We start from the raw sequence: 14449 nt of genomic DNA on the forward strand, positions 1-14449 counted from the left end.
CATTTCCCTTTACTCCTGTCTCTACGTGGTTTCTTTGTTTAACCTGTGGGGAAGTGCCATGCCCTTAGACATATAGGCTTATGGGGGAGGGGGTTAGCCTTTCCCCAATTCATATCAGGGGAAACTGAGCTACAGCTTGTTAATTATTGCAAGCCTCTAACAGTACTAGCTTTGCTTTAGCTACAAAAGCATTAAAATGTTGTTGCTAACTACAGTCTATAGGTAACATTATTTATATTTTCCTAGCATCACCACATTCTTAACGCCTTGCAGAAGAATATTCCTGTATTTATATTATTAACCAGAATCTTCATCTACTGCAAAAATCATTGTTAGACACCCCCTCTATTATCTTCCAGCTGTCCTTCAATTAACATTAATCTCTCTAGATTACTCCTTTCAGCCACAAATACATCCATAAATCAATAGTGTTTGTTACATTCATTGTGTTACCATAAAGTCCAATCATTACCACATATTTATCTTTGACCTTATTAGACATTCTACATACATCATTGTCTACCCCTTCTCATCCCATATTCCATCACCCATCAACCTATACCTGATAGTCTAATTCCATAAATCTAATCGTATTTAGTTCATATCATTGAGACCATACAATACTCCTTTTGTCTGGCTTATTTCACTTAACATAAAGGACAAGTAGGTTGTTCCAATATTTTAGCAATTGTGAATAATGCCACTATGAAATCAGTGAGCAAAAATCTGTTCATGTCCTTGCTTTCAGTTCTTCTGAATATATTACTAGCAGCAAGATTGCCAGATCATATGAAAGTTCTAATTTTAGTTTCTGGGGAACAGCCAAATTGTCTTCCACAGAGGCTTCACCATTTTATACTCCCACTAATAGTGAAGGAGTGTTCCTATTTCTCTACCTCCTCTCCAGCACTTGCAGTTTTCTGTTTGTCTGTTTTTTTTAAATAATATACATTCTGCATGGTGTGATATGATGCCTCATTGTAGTTTTGATCTGCATTTCCCTAATAGGTAGTGATGTTAAACATCTTTTCATGTGTCTTTTGGCCATTCATATTTCTACTTCAGAAAAATGTGTTCAATTCTTTTGCCCATTTTTAAATTGGGTTGCTTGTCACTTTGTCATTGCATGATCTCTTTATATAATATGTAAATCAATCCCTTATAAGATATATGGTTTCCAAAATTTTTTTCCCATTGAGTTGGCTGTATTTTCACCTTTTTCACAAAATCATTTGAAATACAGAAGTGTTTAATTTTGAGGCAGTCCATTTATCTATTTTTTTCTTTTGTTGTTTGTGTTTGGTTGTAAGGTCCAAGAAACCACCACCAACCACAAGATCTTGAAGATGTTTCCCTATGTTTTTTCTAGGAGTTTCATGGTTTTAGTTTTATATCAAGCTCCTTGATCCACTTTGAATTAATTTTTGTATAAACTGTGATGTTTTAAAGTTATTCCCACAGTTCTCATAGAATAATTTATTTTGTTACTATGTAGAAAGTGAAATCAAATAAAAAATATAGACATCCATACAATAAGCACAATAGTATCAAAGAGACAAATTTAAGAACTTTAGATGATATGAAGTATTAAGATGATGGTAACCATATCTCTGTAGGCCTTTTTTCAGGATTGTACCTTCCTATCCACTGTGTTCCAGAGTTTTAAATTGGCTTTTTCATTTATATTTGCCTTCTCATTCATTCATTCATTCATTCAACATCTATTTCTTGAACTCCTGCAATTTTGTAGATACAATGCTATAGACTGGTGATATAAATGAGAACATAAGAATAAATGGTCCCAAGATCTCTGGTATTGCTATGCTAGGGAGTATAACTGGATGTCCAGATGGATTTTTTACTATTTTCCTAAGTTTATACAGAGACTCAAAATTAGACAACAAAAGGTGAAAAGTACTTGTATTCTAAATTCAAGGATTCACAAGATGTTGGGACCAGACACCTTCTTTCAAGGTCTAATGAGATGCACCAGTTTAAAGATCTTTTCTACCACACCCCATGCCCATCCCCTCTAAAGTCAAAATAAATAGAAGCCTGAGAGTTAAGAGAGTGAATGGCTTGAGAAGTCTTTCCAGGGAAAATGTTTTCTTCTTTATCCAACAAATATCTACAGGAATGTTTCTTCTTCCAAAATCCATTAGGCAGCTTCATGAAAATTATTTGTCTAATAATAGGATTTCTAGAAGAAAAGAAGAAAATTATTTGGTGCCCCATTTGTATCTGTTTAACTAGTTGACTCACTAATCTGCTGCTGGATAAAACATGAGCTGGGAAAGAAAGAAGACAAGACTGAGAGAGAGGGAATCAGTGAGGTTGCTTATACTGTTAAGGCTAGGGCAAATGGACACCTTAGAAGCTTGCTGAGCTTGAGCTATCTTGCAGTAACTTCCCCCAAGAGAGACTCAAGTCACAAATTACTATGGGACAAGCCAGGAGCTAAGGGAGGGGAGCTGGAAGAAACCAGGCTGAACTAGAACTCCCATATCAGGGAATCAGCAGGAAATTCTACTAGAGCCTTCCTGTGCCCCATGAGAGAAATGGCCAATGTAAGACAGAAACATCCTCCTCAAGTAAGAAGTACCTCTTCCACTCCCAGTCAGATAAGGAGATATTTGTTATTTAATCTCAGACTCTTCTCCACCTCTGCTTAACAAAGGAGCTAGCAACTAGAAGATGAAGCAAGGACTTCTGCTGCAGCCTGCTGAAGCCATAGAGAGGCCTACCTATGCTTTGGGGAGGAAAGCTTTGAATAGAGTTTGAAACATAAATCTTACAATGTACAAGACTGGATGTTAAATATTGAAACAGGATTATTTTAGTAAGTGAAAATGCCTAGACAGTTAAAAAGGCCAGGTCCTTGAGATTGATGGCTGTACTTATGAACCTTATCTTGTGAAACTAAAACCTAGTCTAGTATTATATATTGCCTAAGAGTTATCTCCTGAAAGCCTTCTGTTACTAAAGCGTGGCCTCTCTCTAAGCCAAACTCAGCATACTAAGGCACTACCTTCCCCAAGGTATGGGATATGACTCTCAGGGTGAGCCTCCCTGACACTGAGGAAGTATTACCACACACCAACTAGCAATCCATTTGGAAAGAGACCTTTGACCAAAAGGGGGAAATATTAAATACAAATGTGTATTTAAGGCTAGGAGATTTCAGAGTGAGTCAGGAGATCATTCCAGAGGTTAGGCTAATGCACATCTCCTCAGGATCTCATTGACTGCCACAGTAAACAGTACCTCAAACAGTGGGGCTCCTGAGGGCTCTAGAGACATTTAGACACTATAGGTAGTCAGAAACTCAGCACCCTGTCACTGGGCCTTACTTTGGAATATATGCTCCCCAATGTAACAAAGCTTTACCAATGTATAATTTCCCTGCACATGATTCTTCTGCCCCTTTTATTTGAACTTATAATTAGCAATATATTCATTAACTCTATGTCCCAGAGACATAAATCTTTATTCTGTTCTATGCCTGTTGAGCCTTGAATCTCAGCAGTTACAACACCTATCTCCAATTCACTGGACTTGCCCAGACAACTAACAAAATGATAATGGACAATGCCTATTCCAAAAAACGGAGAGTATCTATAACTGCAAGCAAGACAGTTCCATCTATCTGCCCCATGGGCTCTAAGCACCCTCTCAACCAGAAACAGACTGGGCATCACCACCCCAAAATCCTCAAGATTGAGTAATGAATAAACATAAGGGTGTATGCAACTATGGACTAGAGTAAACTTATTCTAGTAATAGAAGAACTTCTAACATTGACATTCATATTCATCACCAAAAGTTCCAAGGGATGGGAGACGGAAGGATAGGTGCAACAAGGGGCATTTTTGGAACACTGGAATTGTTCTGCATGATATTGCAATGATAGATACAGGCCATTATACGTTTTATCAAAACCTATGTAATTGTGCAGTGTAAACTATAATGTAAATTATATTCCATGGTTACAAGCAATGCTTCAACATGTGTTCATCAATTGTGACAAATGTACCTGAGTAATGAAATTTTTTAATAGGGGAAAGTGTGGAAAAGGTGGGGGAAGAGTATATGAGAATTCCCTACGTTTCTGATGTAACATCTATGTAATCTAAATCTTCTTTAAAAATAAATATATATATATTATATATTTTAAAACAAGGTGAGAAAAGTTATGAATACTGAGTCTCCAGCAATTTCATAGGGTTCTTTTACCAGTCCTACCCACCCAAACCCTAGGTCTGTGATATATAGATAAAGCCTTAATTTCTGTAAGAAAAAAATGTCTATTCATGATTCCATTAGGCCAAGTAAATGGCATCGCTCTCCCCAGAGTTAAACCCAAGTCATGCCCAGAGTTAACAGCAACACAGTTAAGCAGACAGGTCACTGACAGCTAGCTGTGGGATTCAGGCAGGACAGCATTCCAAAAACAGTGATCTAAACTGAAGGTATTCTATTAAAAATAGAAGTATATTTATCATATTCTTTTAACATGATTAACTTCATTATTAAAAGAACATTCTATATTTCCAATTAGCTACAGGAACGTGAACTAAGACTGCTGAGATCCATTTCATAGCTAAATATCCAAATCTATTGCATTCACAGTCCCTCCCATATTGTATAGCCACACCTCATTTAACTGACATTGCTCAGGAATGAGGTGTGCAACATGAATAAATTTTCAGGCAGCTGAAGCTTACCACTGTATCACCAAACCAATTCTAATTCCCCCACCCCCAGATGGCTCCCTCATCTGTTTGCTCATTGGATTTTTTTGCTCGTTGTTTGTGCTTGTTGTCTAAATGTTGTTGTTTTTTTCTTATGGTCTGTTCATTGCTTTGTTTTTTTCTTTAGGAGGCACTGGAAGCTGAACCCAGGACCTCCCATGTGAGAGGTGGGCACTCAACTGCTTGAGCTACATCATCTGCCTGCTCATTTGTGTTTCTTTGCTGGTTGCCTACTTGCTGTCTTTGCTTGTTGCCTGCTCATTGTCTGCTTGTTGTTTGTCCATCTGCTTTAGAAGGCACTGGGAACCAAACTTGGAACCTCCCATGTGAGAGGTGGGCATTGAACTGATTGAGCCACATTCTATTTTAATGAGTTTGAGGAAATCTTCCAAAATACATTATATGCTTCCTTTTTATAGAAGGCACAATTTATAAAATTTAGCTTTTTTTTTTTTAATGATCCTGACTCATGGTTATAATATCAGGATTTGCAGAGCACCATAGCATAGCAATGCCCTGAGAAGCTGTTCAGGTAGAGTTATTTTGCTTTAGACCAAGAGAACTTCATAGTTGGCATTGGTATTCTGAAGAAAACAAAACAAAGAGCTCCATGTGCTTTAAATCAAGCTATATGGAATAAAATTTTCACTCTCCCATATGAGAGCTGGATTACTCTTTAAGTAATTTATTAACCACTTATGAGTCTTAGTTTTCTCATTAGTAAAATGCAGATTAAAAAAAGAGTTCACCTTGAGTATATGTATTATGTGTTGGGCATACTTTATGGACTTGACTCTAGAGTGAGAAGAAATACAGTACAGGGGATGAAAACAGACTCTGGAGCCAGAACACTTCCTAGCTCTGTGGCCTTATACCAATTACTTAACCTCTTCATGCCTTAATTTCCTCATTGGTAAAAATGGGATAATAAAAATACTTTCCAGGGAAGCAGATGTGGCTCAACTGATTGGGCTCCCATCTACCATATGGGAGGCCCTGGATTCACTTCCCAGGGCTCCTTGTGAAGGCAAGCTGGCCTGCACCTGTGGACAGCTGACAGCCCATGCCCACAGAGAGCTAACAGCCTGCACCTGCAGAGAGCTGGCACAGCAAGATGACATAACAAAGGGAGACAAGCAGACACAAAAGAATGTGCAGTAAATGGACACAGAGAGCAGAAAGCAAGCAAGCGACAAGGGGGGTGATAAATAAATAATAAATCTTTAAAAACATACTTTCCTTATAGGGTTATTATGAGTTAATATATTCAAAAAACTTAGAACAGGGCCTGGCTTCCAGTAGACACCGAGTGTTGTTGTTAACGTTATTATCTCATTTTATCTTCATAGCAGTCTGGATAATTAGTTAATACATTTCCTTATTCCACAGATGAGAACACGAAGGCTTTGACACTTTAAAAAACTTGTCAATGTCACACCACTAATAAGGAAGTGCTGACTCCAGACCCAAAGGCATTAAACAGGGCCACTCTGTGCAAACTCCAAGATATGCTGCTCACACTGTCAGTGCCACCCCTGGAATTATGAAGTACATAACCTGTACAGCTCTATGCAGAAGCCCTGTTACTAATACTAAGTAAGGGTACCTTGGGAAACCTTTTAGGCTATTTATTTTGAAGGTTAAATGAAACACTATATATGGAGTCTACTTTTGCTGAATGTAGCCCCTCAAAAAATAAATGGCTTTTCTATTTCTTTTAGCCCTCTTGGCTACATCCAATCTGGTACCTTCTAAACTTTAAGAGAAATGAGAAATTATGCTTGTTAATTCAATAATTAACTCTAAGCCACTTTCTAGTCTGCAAGATACACTCTTATCTCCTGTTAGGAAAGGTTTATAGAGTTTCTTTTTCAAATTAGTAAACTTTATTTCAACTTCAAAAAATAAAATACAGACAAAACACTGCTTAACAATTTGTGGAAGCATTATTTTTTACAAATATGGACATTTTTACAGATACTTTGTTCTGAGTGTGGTAAGCAAACTGTTAGATGGCCCCCAATGATCCCTACCTCTTGGTATTTATGCCCTTGAGTGTGGGCTCAACTTGGTGACTTGTTTCTAACAAATGGAATAGAGCAGAACATTTCTCTCTCTAATATTGCACCAAACCATCACCCAACAACAAACACACATAAAGAAACTCTAGCAGTACAAGCTGCATTGACATTCATGAGAGCACTCCCTAAACTCTCTTTAAGACTGAGAAGATTGCCTTTTGTGAAGCGCTCAGTATTGTAGTTCATGCCACGTTTCTTCACTCATTCCAAAACACAATATCATGGTCACCTCCTTCATGATACCTGAAGTCCAATAGCATAATTTAACTTTCAAGCTCATCACATCCTTGAGATGGGAGCCATGCCCACACAACCAAAGCAACTTTAGTTTTTCTTCTTTAAGAACTCTACTTAGTAGATGCATATCTACTCCTACATTTTGTAATACCTAGATTCTGATAGAGAGCCTGGGAGTAAATGATCATGACTTCACAAAGCCCTCTTGTCCATGAAGACAGAAATTTCAGTTTCACCATCACCTTTCAGTCATGTTCAATCTCCTAAAGGCTTTGAAAGCCACAGCCTATTTTCTACTCCTTTCATTCATTCATCCATGTTGTCAAGCCAAGCAAGATTGTCTTTTCCTGACTATGCTGTAGAAAACTATTGAAAACTAACTTGAAGGAATAAACTCAGAAATGAAATTTCCAATGAGAAGAGGAAGAAATCAAAGCATAAAGCAAAAGGTATCTGAGAACAAGCTAGCAGAAAAATTTAAATTTGTATATCATATACTGCAAAGCCACTTTGACATTCCGGAAAAATGAGAATTAAATGGGATTTATATCTAACAAAGATGGGACATTTTAGAAGTGCCAAGTGATCCATAGGGATTTAGGAAAAGAACCATCTGCTGTCAGATGAGTTACCAGTGAAGGAAAACTGCTGGCAGATGCCATCAAGAATCATTATAAAAAGCTTAGTTTATAAGGATGTATATGTATAAAATATTTATTACTAATTGGTAAAAATGCATGAAAACATTTCTTCATGAGTCATTGCTCTTCTTACTCATTTGCATCTGATCAGAATTATGTATTAATTAGGTTCTTGGCATCATTTAGAGTAAAGAAAAAGTGTGCAAACTTTGCTGGGCATTCACTCTTTAGAAGATAGAAAATAACATTTAAGCAGAACAATAAAACAATGTTTACAGGGTACAGGTCTCAAGAGACCCTTTATTCACAAGTTAATCACAAATCCAAGAAATTTTCTATCATCTCCTCCCTTGCCTGATTCTTACTTGGTCTTAATTGTTATCCTAGGCCTTCTTTGATGTTCCTCCTATGTACCCCCACAGTTTTCCATGCTTCTGTCACAGCACCAATCAAACCTTATCATATTAAATTGTTTACTTGTCTATTTCCTCTGAGATTGTAAGTAATTTGGAGTGAAACTATACTATACTGACTAATACATCCCCAGATCTAGCCTAGTTTCCATAGCATGGTAAGCAACCAGTAAATATTTACTGAAGAGATGAATGAATGCTTGGATTGGAGTGATAACTTATCAAAGAGTCAAGAACTACTAGTCTAAAATGAACTATTTGTCACTTGTTGATAGGTACTTCTAGAGAAACTTAAAAAGGATTAATGTTAACACTAAGGCTATGATTAAAAGGATCAAGGCCCCCTAGGAAACATATGCCTGTTAGAAGCTTAAGCATCTAGAAAGTAACCATGCAACCTAATTATACTCATTATGGTAACAAGGGAAGGTAGATAAACTAGCTCAATTCTCACCCTAACCTGATTCTCAGAATCTAGCATTCCATTTTATAGTGTCCATGACACCATATTTCCTATACTTAGAATTCCTTCTAATGACTGAAGCCCAATGAGGCTAACGTCTCTTCTGTGCAATTAAGATGCAATGACATTAAAGGACCATGAGCTTAAAATACCAACTATAGGTGGCAGACTTGGCCCAGTGGTTAGGGCGTCCATCTACTACATGGGAGGTCCACAGTTCAAACCCCGGGCCTCCTTGACCCATGTGGAGCTGGCCCATGCGCAGTGGTGATGTGCGCAAGGAGTGCTGTGCCACGCAGGGGTGTCCCCCATGTAGGGGAGCCCCACGCACAGGGGGTGCACCCCATTAGGAGAGCTGCCCAGTGAGAAGGAAGGTGCAGCCTGCCCAGGAGTGGTGCCGCTCACACAGAGAGCTGACACAACAAGGTGACGCAATGAAAAGAAACACAGATTCCCGTGCTGCTGACAACAACAGAAGTGGACAAAGAAGACACAGCAAATGAACACAGAGAACAGACAACCGGATGATGGGGAAGGGGAGAGAAATAAATAAATAAATAAATCTTTAAAAAAAAAATACCAACTATAGGGAAGCAGTTGTAGTTCAACTGATAGAGCATCTGCCTACGATATGGAGGGTCCAGGGTTCTATACCCAGGACCTCCTGACCTGTGTGGTAAGCTGGCCCATGCACAGTGCTGCTACGCAAGGAGTGCCATGCCATGCAGGGGTGTCCTTGTGCAGGTGAGCCCCATGCATAGGAGTGCGCCCCACAAGGGGAACTGCCCACGTGAATAAAGCGCAGCCTGCCCGGGGTGGCGCCGCACACACGGAGAGCCGACGCAGCAAGATGTCGCAACAACAAAAAAAAATTAACACAGTTTCCCAGTCCCACATGACAAGACACAGAAGAACACACAGCAAATGGACACAAAGAGCAGACAATGGAGGGGAAAGGACAGGGAAAAAAAAATACCAACTACAATAGAATTCCATTGCAAGTGCTGATAACTGCAACATATCCATGTTTTACAAATGGACAATCCAAAAATAAATTAGGGTTTTGGTGATTATTCAGTTCATGTGAACACTTTATTTTTCCCTTTATTCCCTGTCCTAAACAGTGGTTTTCCAGTTATAAATCCTTTCATTTAAGATTAAAGAATGGTCTTTACCCTGCCTGTCCAACTACATATAAATTATATATGATTATATATGATTTTTCATTTCTTATAACTTACATAAGAATGAATCTATCAATCTTAAGGCAAAGGGAAGCCAGCATGGTAATAGGCAAAATTTATTGCTTTTTAACTTTTTAAAGATCAAATGCTGCTGAAATGGCTTGGACTACATGACTGATAGGATACTGTGTACTTTAAGGGTTGGTTTTACATAGTTTGACATTTTGGTGTTTTTGGGTTTTTTTTCAGAAACACTGAAGCTTTTGTCTCATTTTGAATTATTAGAACACAAAGATCTGTGAACAAGAATGTGCATTAGTAATGATGATTGTGAGAAGATGGTAGAGTAGGGAGATCCAGGACTCAGTTCTTCCACCAGAACAACTATTAAACAAGCAGGAATTGTCTGGAATAACTATTTTGAAATCCAGAGGCCAGAAGAACACTATACAGATTCCAGGAAAGTACAGAAGAAAGAAGGTGATAAATTACAATAAAGAACAGTAAATAGCTCTCTCCACACCAGGTCCCATTCCTCTCTCTCGTGGCAGGTTATAATGGAATCCAGCCACTGGCTAGCTAGCTGGTGACAGAAAGGGATGTAAAACTCCTATTCCCAAAACCGAGGGTAGGCATGGCTGATCACTGATGACAGCTTTTGATTAGCAATATCTGACTGTGGGAGGACCCAGCTCTGAGGGCCCTCATTGTTTCAGCCTGACTCAGACAAGGGTAGTCGGCATAACTGTTTCAAACTGCCCTGGATAGGGGCAGCAGCAGTGGAGACTTAAGGATGTTGTGCTTCCTCAGGGCTGAGGAGGACAGTAAGTTGAAGAGCTTCATTTGCTGTGCAGGCCAAGAAAGCTCATCTATGGTAAACTGTGCAAGAAGCTCTTGGTGCCCTTCCTGATTCCTTCCTCGGGGAACTGTAGAGTGGTAACAAGTGCAAAAAAAATGGGGAGGTGGGGGGGGGGGTATAGGAAAAGTAAATGTGTGTGTTATCGAAGTTAAGCTGTGATCAAACCAAATATTATTGGTATATGTTGAGTATGTTAAATTTTAACACCATGGTAACCACAAGGAAAATAGATGAAAAGTTCATCCAGACAGAAAAGTCACTCAGTATTATGGTACAACATTAAAAAATAAATAAATAAATACATACATATATACATACATACATAAATAAATATGAATTAATGGAAAAACTGAGGTGCAAAAAAGCTGTAAGTATAAAAAGGCTAAATAACAAAATGGCAGGGGATAGTCATGCATTAGTGATTTAAATGTTTCAAAATGGATCAAAGACCTAAATATAAGAACCAGAACTATCAAAGTCCTAGAAGAAAACATAAGGAAACATCTTCAGGATTTAGTGTAAGGCAATGGTTTCTTATACTTTATATCCAAAATACTAGCAACAAAAGAAAACATAGATAAATGGGATCTCATCAAAATTAAAAACTTTGAACATAAAAGACAACCTACACATTGGGAGAAAATATTTGAAAAACGCATTTCCAATAAAGGTTTAATATACAGAATATATAAGGAAATCCTTCATCTTAACAATAAAAAGGCAAAAAAAAAATTAAAAATTGGGCAAAAGACTTGAACAGATATTTCCCCAAGAAAGATATACAAATGGCCAGAGAGCATATAAAAAGATTATCAACATCATGAACTATCAGGGAAATGCAAATAAAAGCTTAACAGGTATAAAGCTATTTCATGCCTGTTAGAATAGCTGCTATTTAAAAACAAGGAAAATAGCACATGTTGGAGAGGATGCAGAGAACTAGAAAGATCAGTCATTACCGATTACAATGTAAAATGGTACAGTTGCTGTGGAAGACAGTTTGGCGGTTCCTCAGAAAGCTAAGAAGAGAACTACCATATGATCTGGCAATCCCACTACCAGGTATATACCCAAAAGAATTGAAAGCAGGGTCTTGAACAGATATTTTCACACTGATATTCAGAGTGGCATTATTCACAATTGCCAAAAATGGAAGCAACCTAAGTGTCCACCAACTGATGAATGGGTAAATAAAATGTGTTATATATACCCACTGGAATATTATTCAACCATAAAAAGGAATGAAGTCTTGATAGATGTGACAACATGGATGGACCTGGAAGACAACATATTGCGTTAAATACGCCAGACACAAAAGGACAAATATCGTATGATCTCTGATTTGAAACAATTAGAATAAGCAAACTCATAGAGTCAGAATCTAGAATAAAGTTTACAAGAACCAGGGTTACAGGAACAGGGAACAGGAAGTATGGCAGTTCAATGTTATTTATGTATTCCAAAAAGATGTATTGACTATGTTTATAAACTGGTCTGTTCCTCTGGGCATGACACCACTTTGTATTAAATTCAGAGGTTTCACTTTTACTTTATTAAATCAAGATTAAGGTTCTGATTCGACCACATCATAGGGAGAACAGAGTTGAGTCCTACCCCCTTAGTGGGCTGATAAAACAGACTCACATGGAATCAGATACATAGGGAAGAAAATGGAGGAAGAACACAGCTCCATAGATATGGCAGAGGCCCCAGGAAGAGAGATGAGTTTGATAGCTTGCAGCTGAAGAGAACAAAGCAGCTGAGAAACCCTGAGAGATGAGCCTTATGCCAGCTGAGATTAGAAGAAGCGGGGGCCCATGGAGCCTTAAGAGGAAGAAGGAAGGCTGGATGCTCACAGACATTGCCCACCATCTTGCTTCAACATGTAGCAAATGACTTTGGGTGAGAGAGTACCTCTTATGGTACCTTGAGTTGGACTCTTTAGGGCCTTGTGACTGTAAGCTTCTACCCCAAATAAATACCCTTTATGAAAACCAACAATTTCTGGTACTTTGCATCAGCACCCCTTTGGATGACTAATATAGGAAGTTAAAGCTTCTGTAGCAGTTTGATATTTGTTATGAATTTCAAAAATAGATATTAGATTATGTTTTTAAACTGGTTTGTTTTTTCTTCTGGGCATATTAGATTATATTGGATTCAGAGGTTTCACTATTATTTGATTAAGTAATGATTGAGGCTTTGATTGGGCCATGGATGTGGCAGATAAACTGCACTACAGAGAAAGGAGTTTGGAATTTTGATCCTAGAGCCTGGGAAGTAAACACATAGAGAAACAGATATGTCAGGAAGTAGAGAAGGCTCAATTGGACACAGCAAGGGCCCTGGGAAGAGAGACGAGCCATTTGTCTGATTGTCTACAGCTGGCCTTGTGGAGAGAGCAGAGGTGCTGAGCCAAGAGAGGAACAAGCCCTAGGAAGAGAGGAACCCAGGAAACTTGAATCCTTGCGGATGTTGGCAGCCATCTTTCTCCAACATGTAGCAACAAACTTTGGTGAGGGAGGTAACTTACACTTTTTGGCCTGGTAACTCTGGGCTTCTAACCTAAATAAATATCCTTTATAAAAGCCAACAGATCTCTGGTATTTTGCATCAGCACCACTTTGGCTGACTATTATAGCTTCCTCTTCAGAATCATGGAAATGTTTGGTAATAAATGATGGTGAGGGTAGCACAATATTGTGAACGTAATTAACAGCACTGAAATATATATCCAAATATGATTCAAAGGGGAAATGTTAAATTGTATATAGGGCAACAATAATTCTTTTTAATACATGGACGTACACTACACAATGAACCCTAAATTTATATATGTACTATAGTTAATAGTACAATTATAAAAATGTGCTATCATCAATTGTAACAAATGATCCATACCAAGTCAAAGAGTTGGTGGTGTAGTGGTATATGGGAATCCTGTATTTTATGCATGATTGTTTTGTAAACAATTTCTCTAATAAAAAAATATAGTAATCAGTCTAAACAATCACCTAAAAAATTGGGAAAAAAAACAATTACATATTAAACCTGTAGAAAATATTTTGGGAAATAAAGTGTTTAATGATGTAAAGGACATTGTTTCTTTCAGAATAACAAAATACGATTTAAAATCTAGAAGAGGAATTCTACAAAATAGAAATTAAATTCCCCTCATAAAAGAAAATGAATTATTTCCAAAAAAATTTCATTAAAAATTCCTAAAGTGAGAAGCTATAATAACCTCTTACCCATAATCAATCAACCAATTATTTATTAATATATAAATATATTAACTCACTAACACACTAAATGCAACTATAAAATATTAACAGAATACATGAACAGTGATGCAAGGACTCTGAAAAGTAAATAGTAGCAAATAGATTGTGAAAAAAAAACAGAAATTGAATTATTACTGAACTGGCATTGAGTTTTAATTTTTATTTTACCTGGTCATTCCCTGGCCTGAAACCCAAAGTGAGCATTGGTTGAAGACAGAGAGAGTGTCAAGAGAGCCCTCTAGTTTTGGCTCAAGGAGTTCAAGAGTAAGAAAGACCCTCCATTACTTTTTCCTTTTCTCCATCCTCTCATGCCATGCCCAATTCAATGGCAGCAAACACTACAGAGGTGGGAATGGGAGGTAAGAAGCCTAAAACTCTGAGGAAGAGGAAACTTCCTCTCCAATCAGAGGACCAGTGGTTCAAAGAGGATAAGGCAAATCCTCCCCTCTCCTCCAACTACCTGCTGCTTTGCACCAAATGTAGGTGGAGTCATGGGAAGTATGTAGCAGAGTTGAGTAAACAAAGATCCAGTTTCT

This window comes from Dasypus novemcinctus, chromosome 9 (genome assembly GCF_030445035.2).
Source record: "Dasypus novemcinctus isolate mDasNov1 chromosome 9, mDasNov1.1.hap2, whole genome shotgun sequence".
Taxonomy (NCBI): Eukaryota; Metazoa; Chordata; class Mammalia; order Cingulata; family Dasypodidae; genus Dasypus; species Dasypus novemcinctus.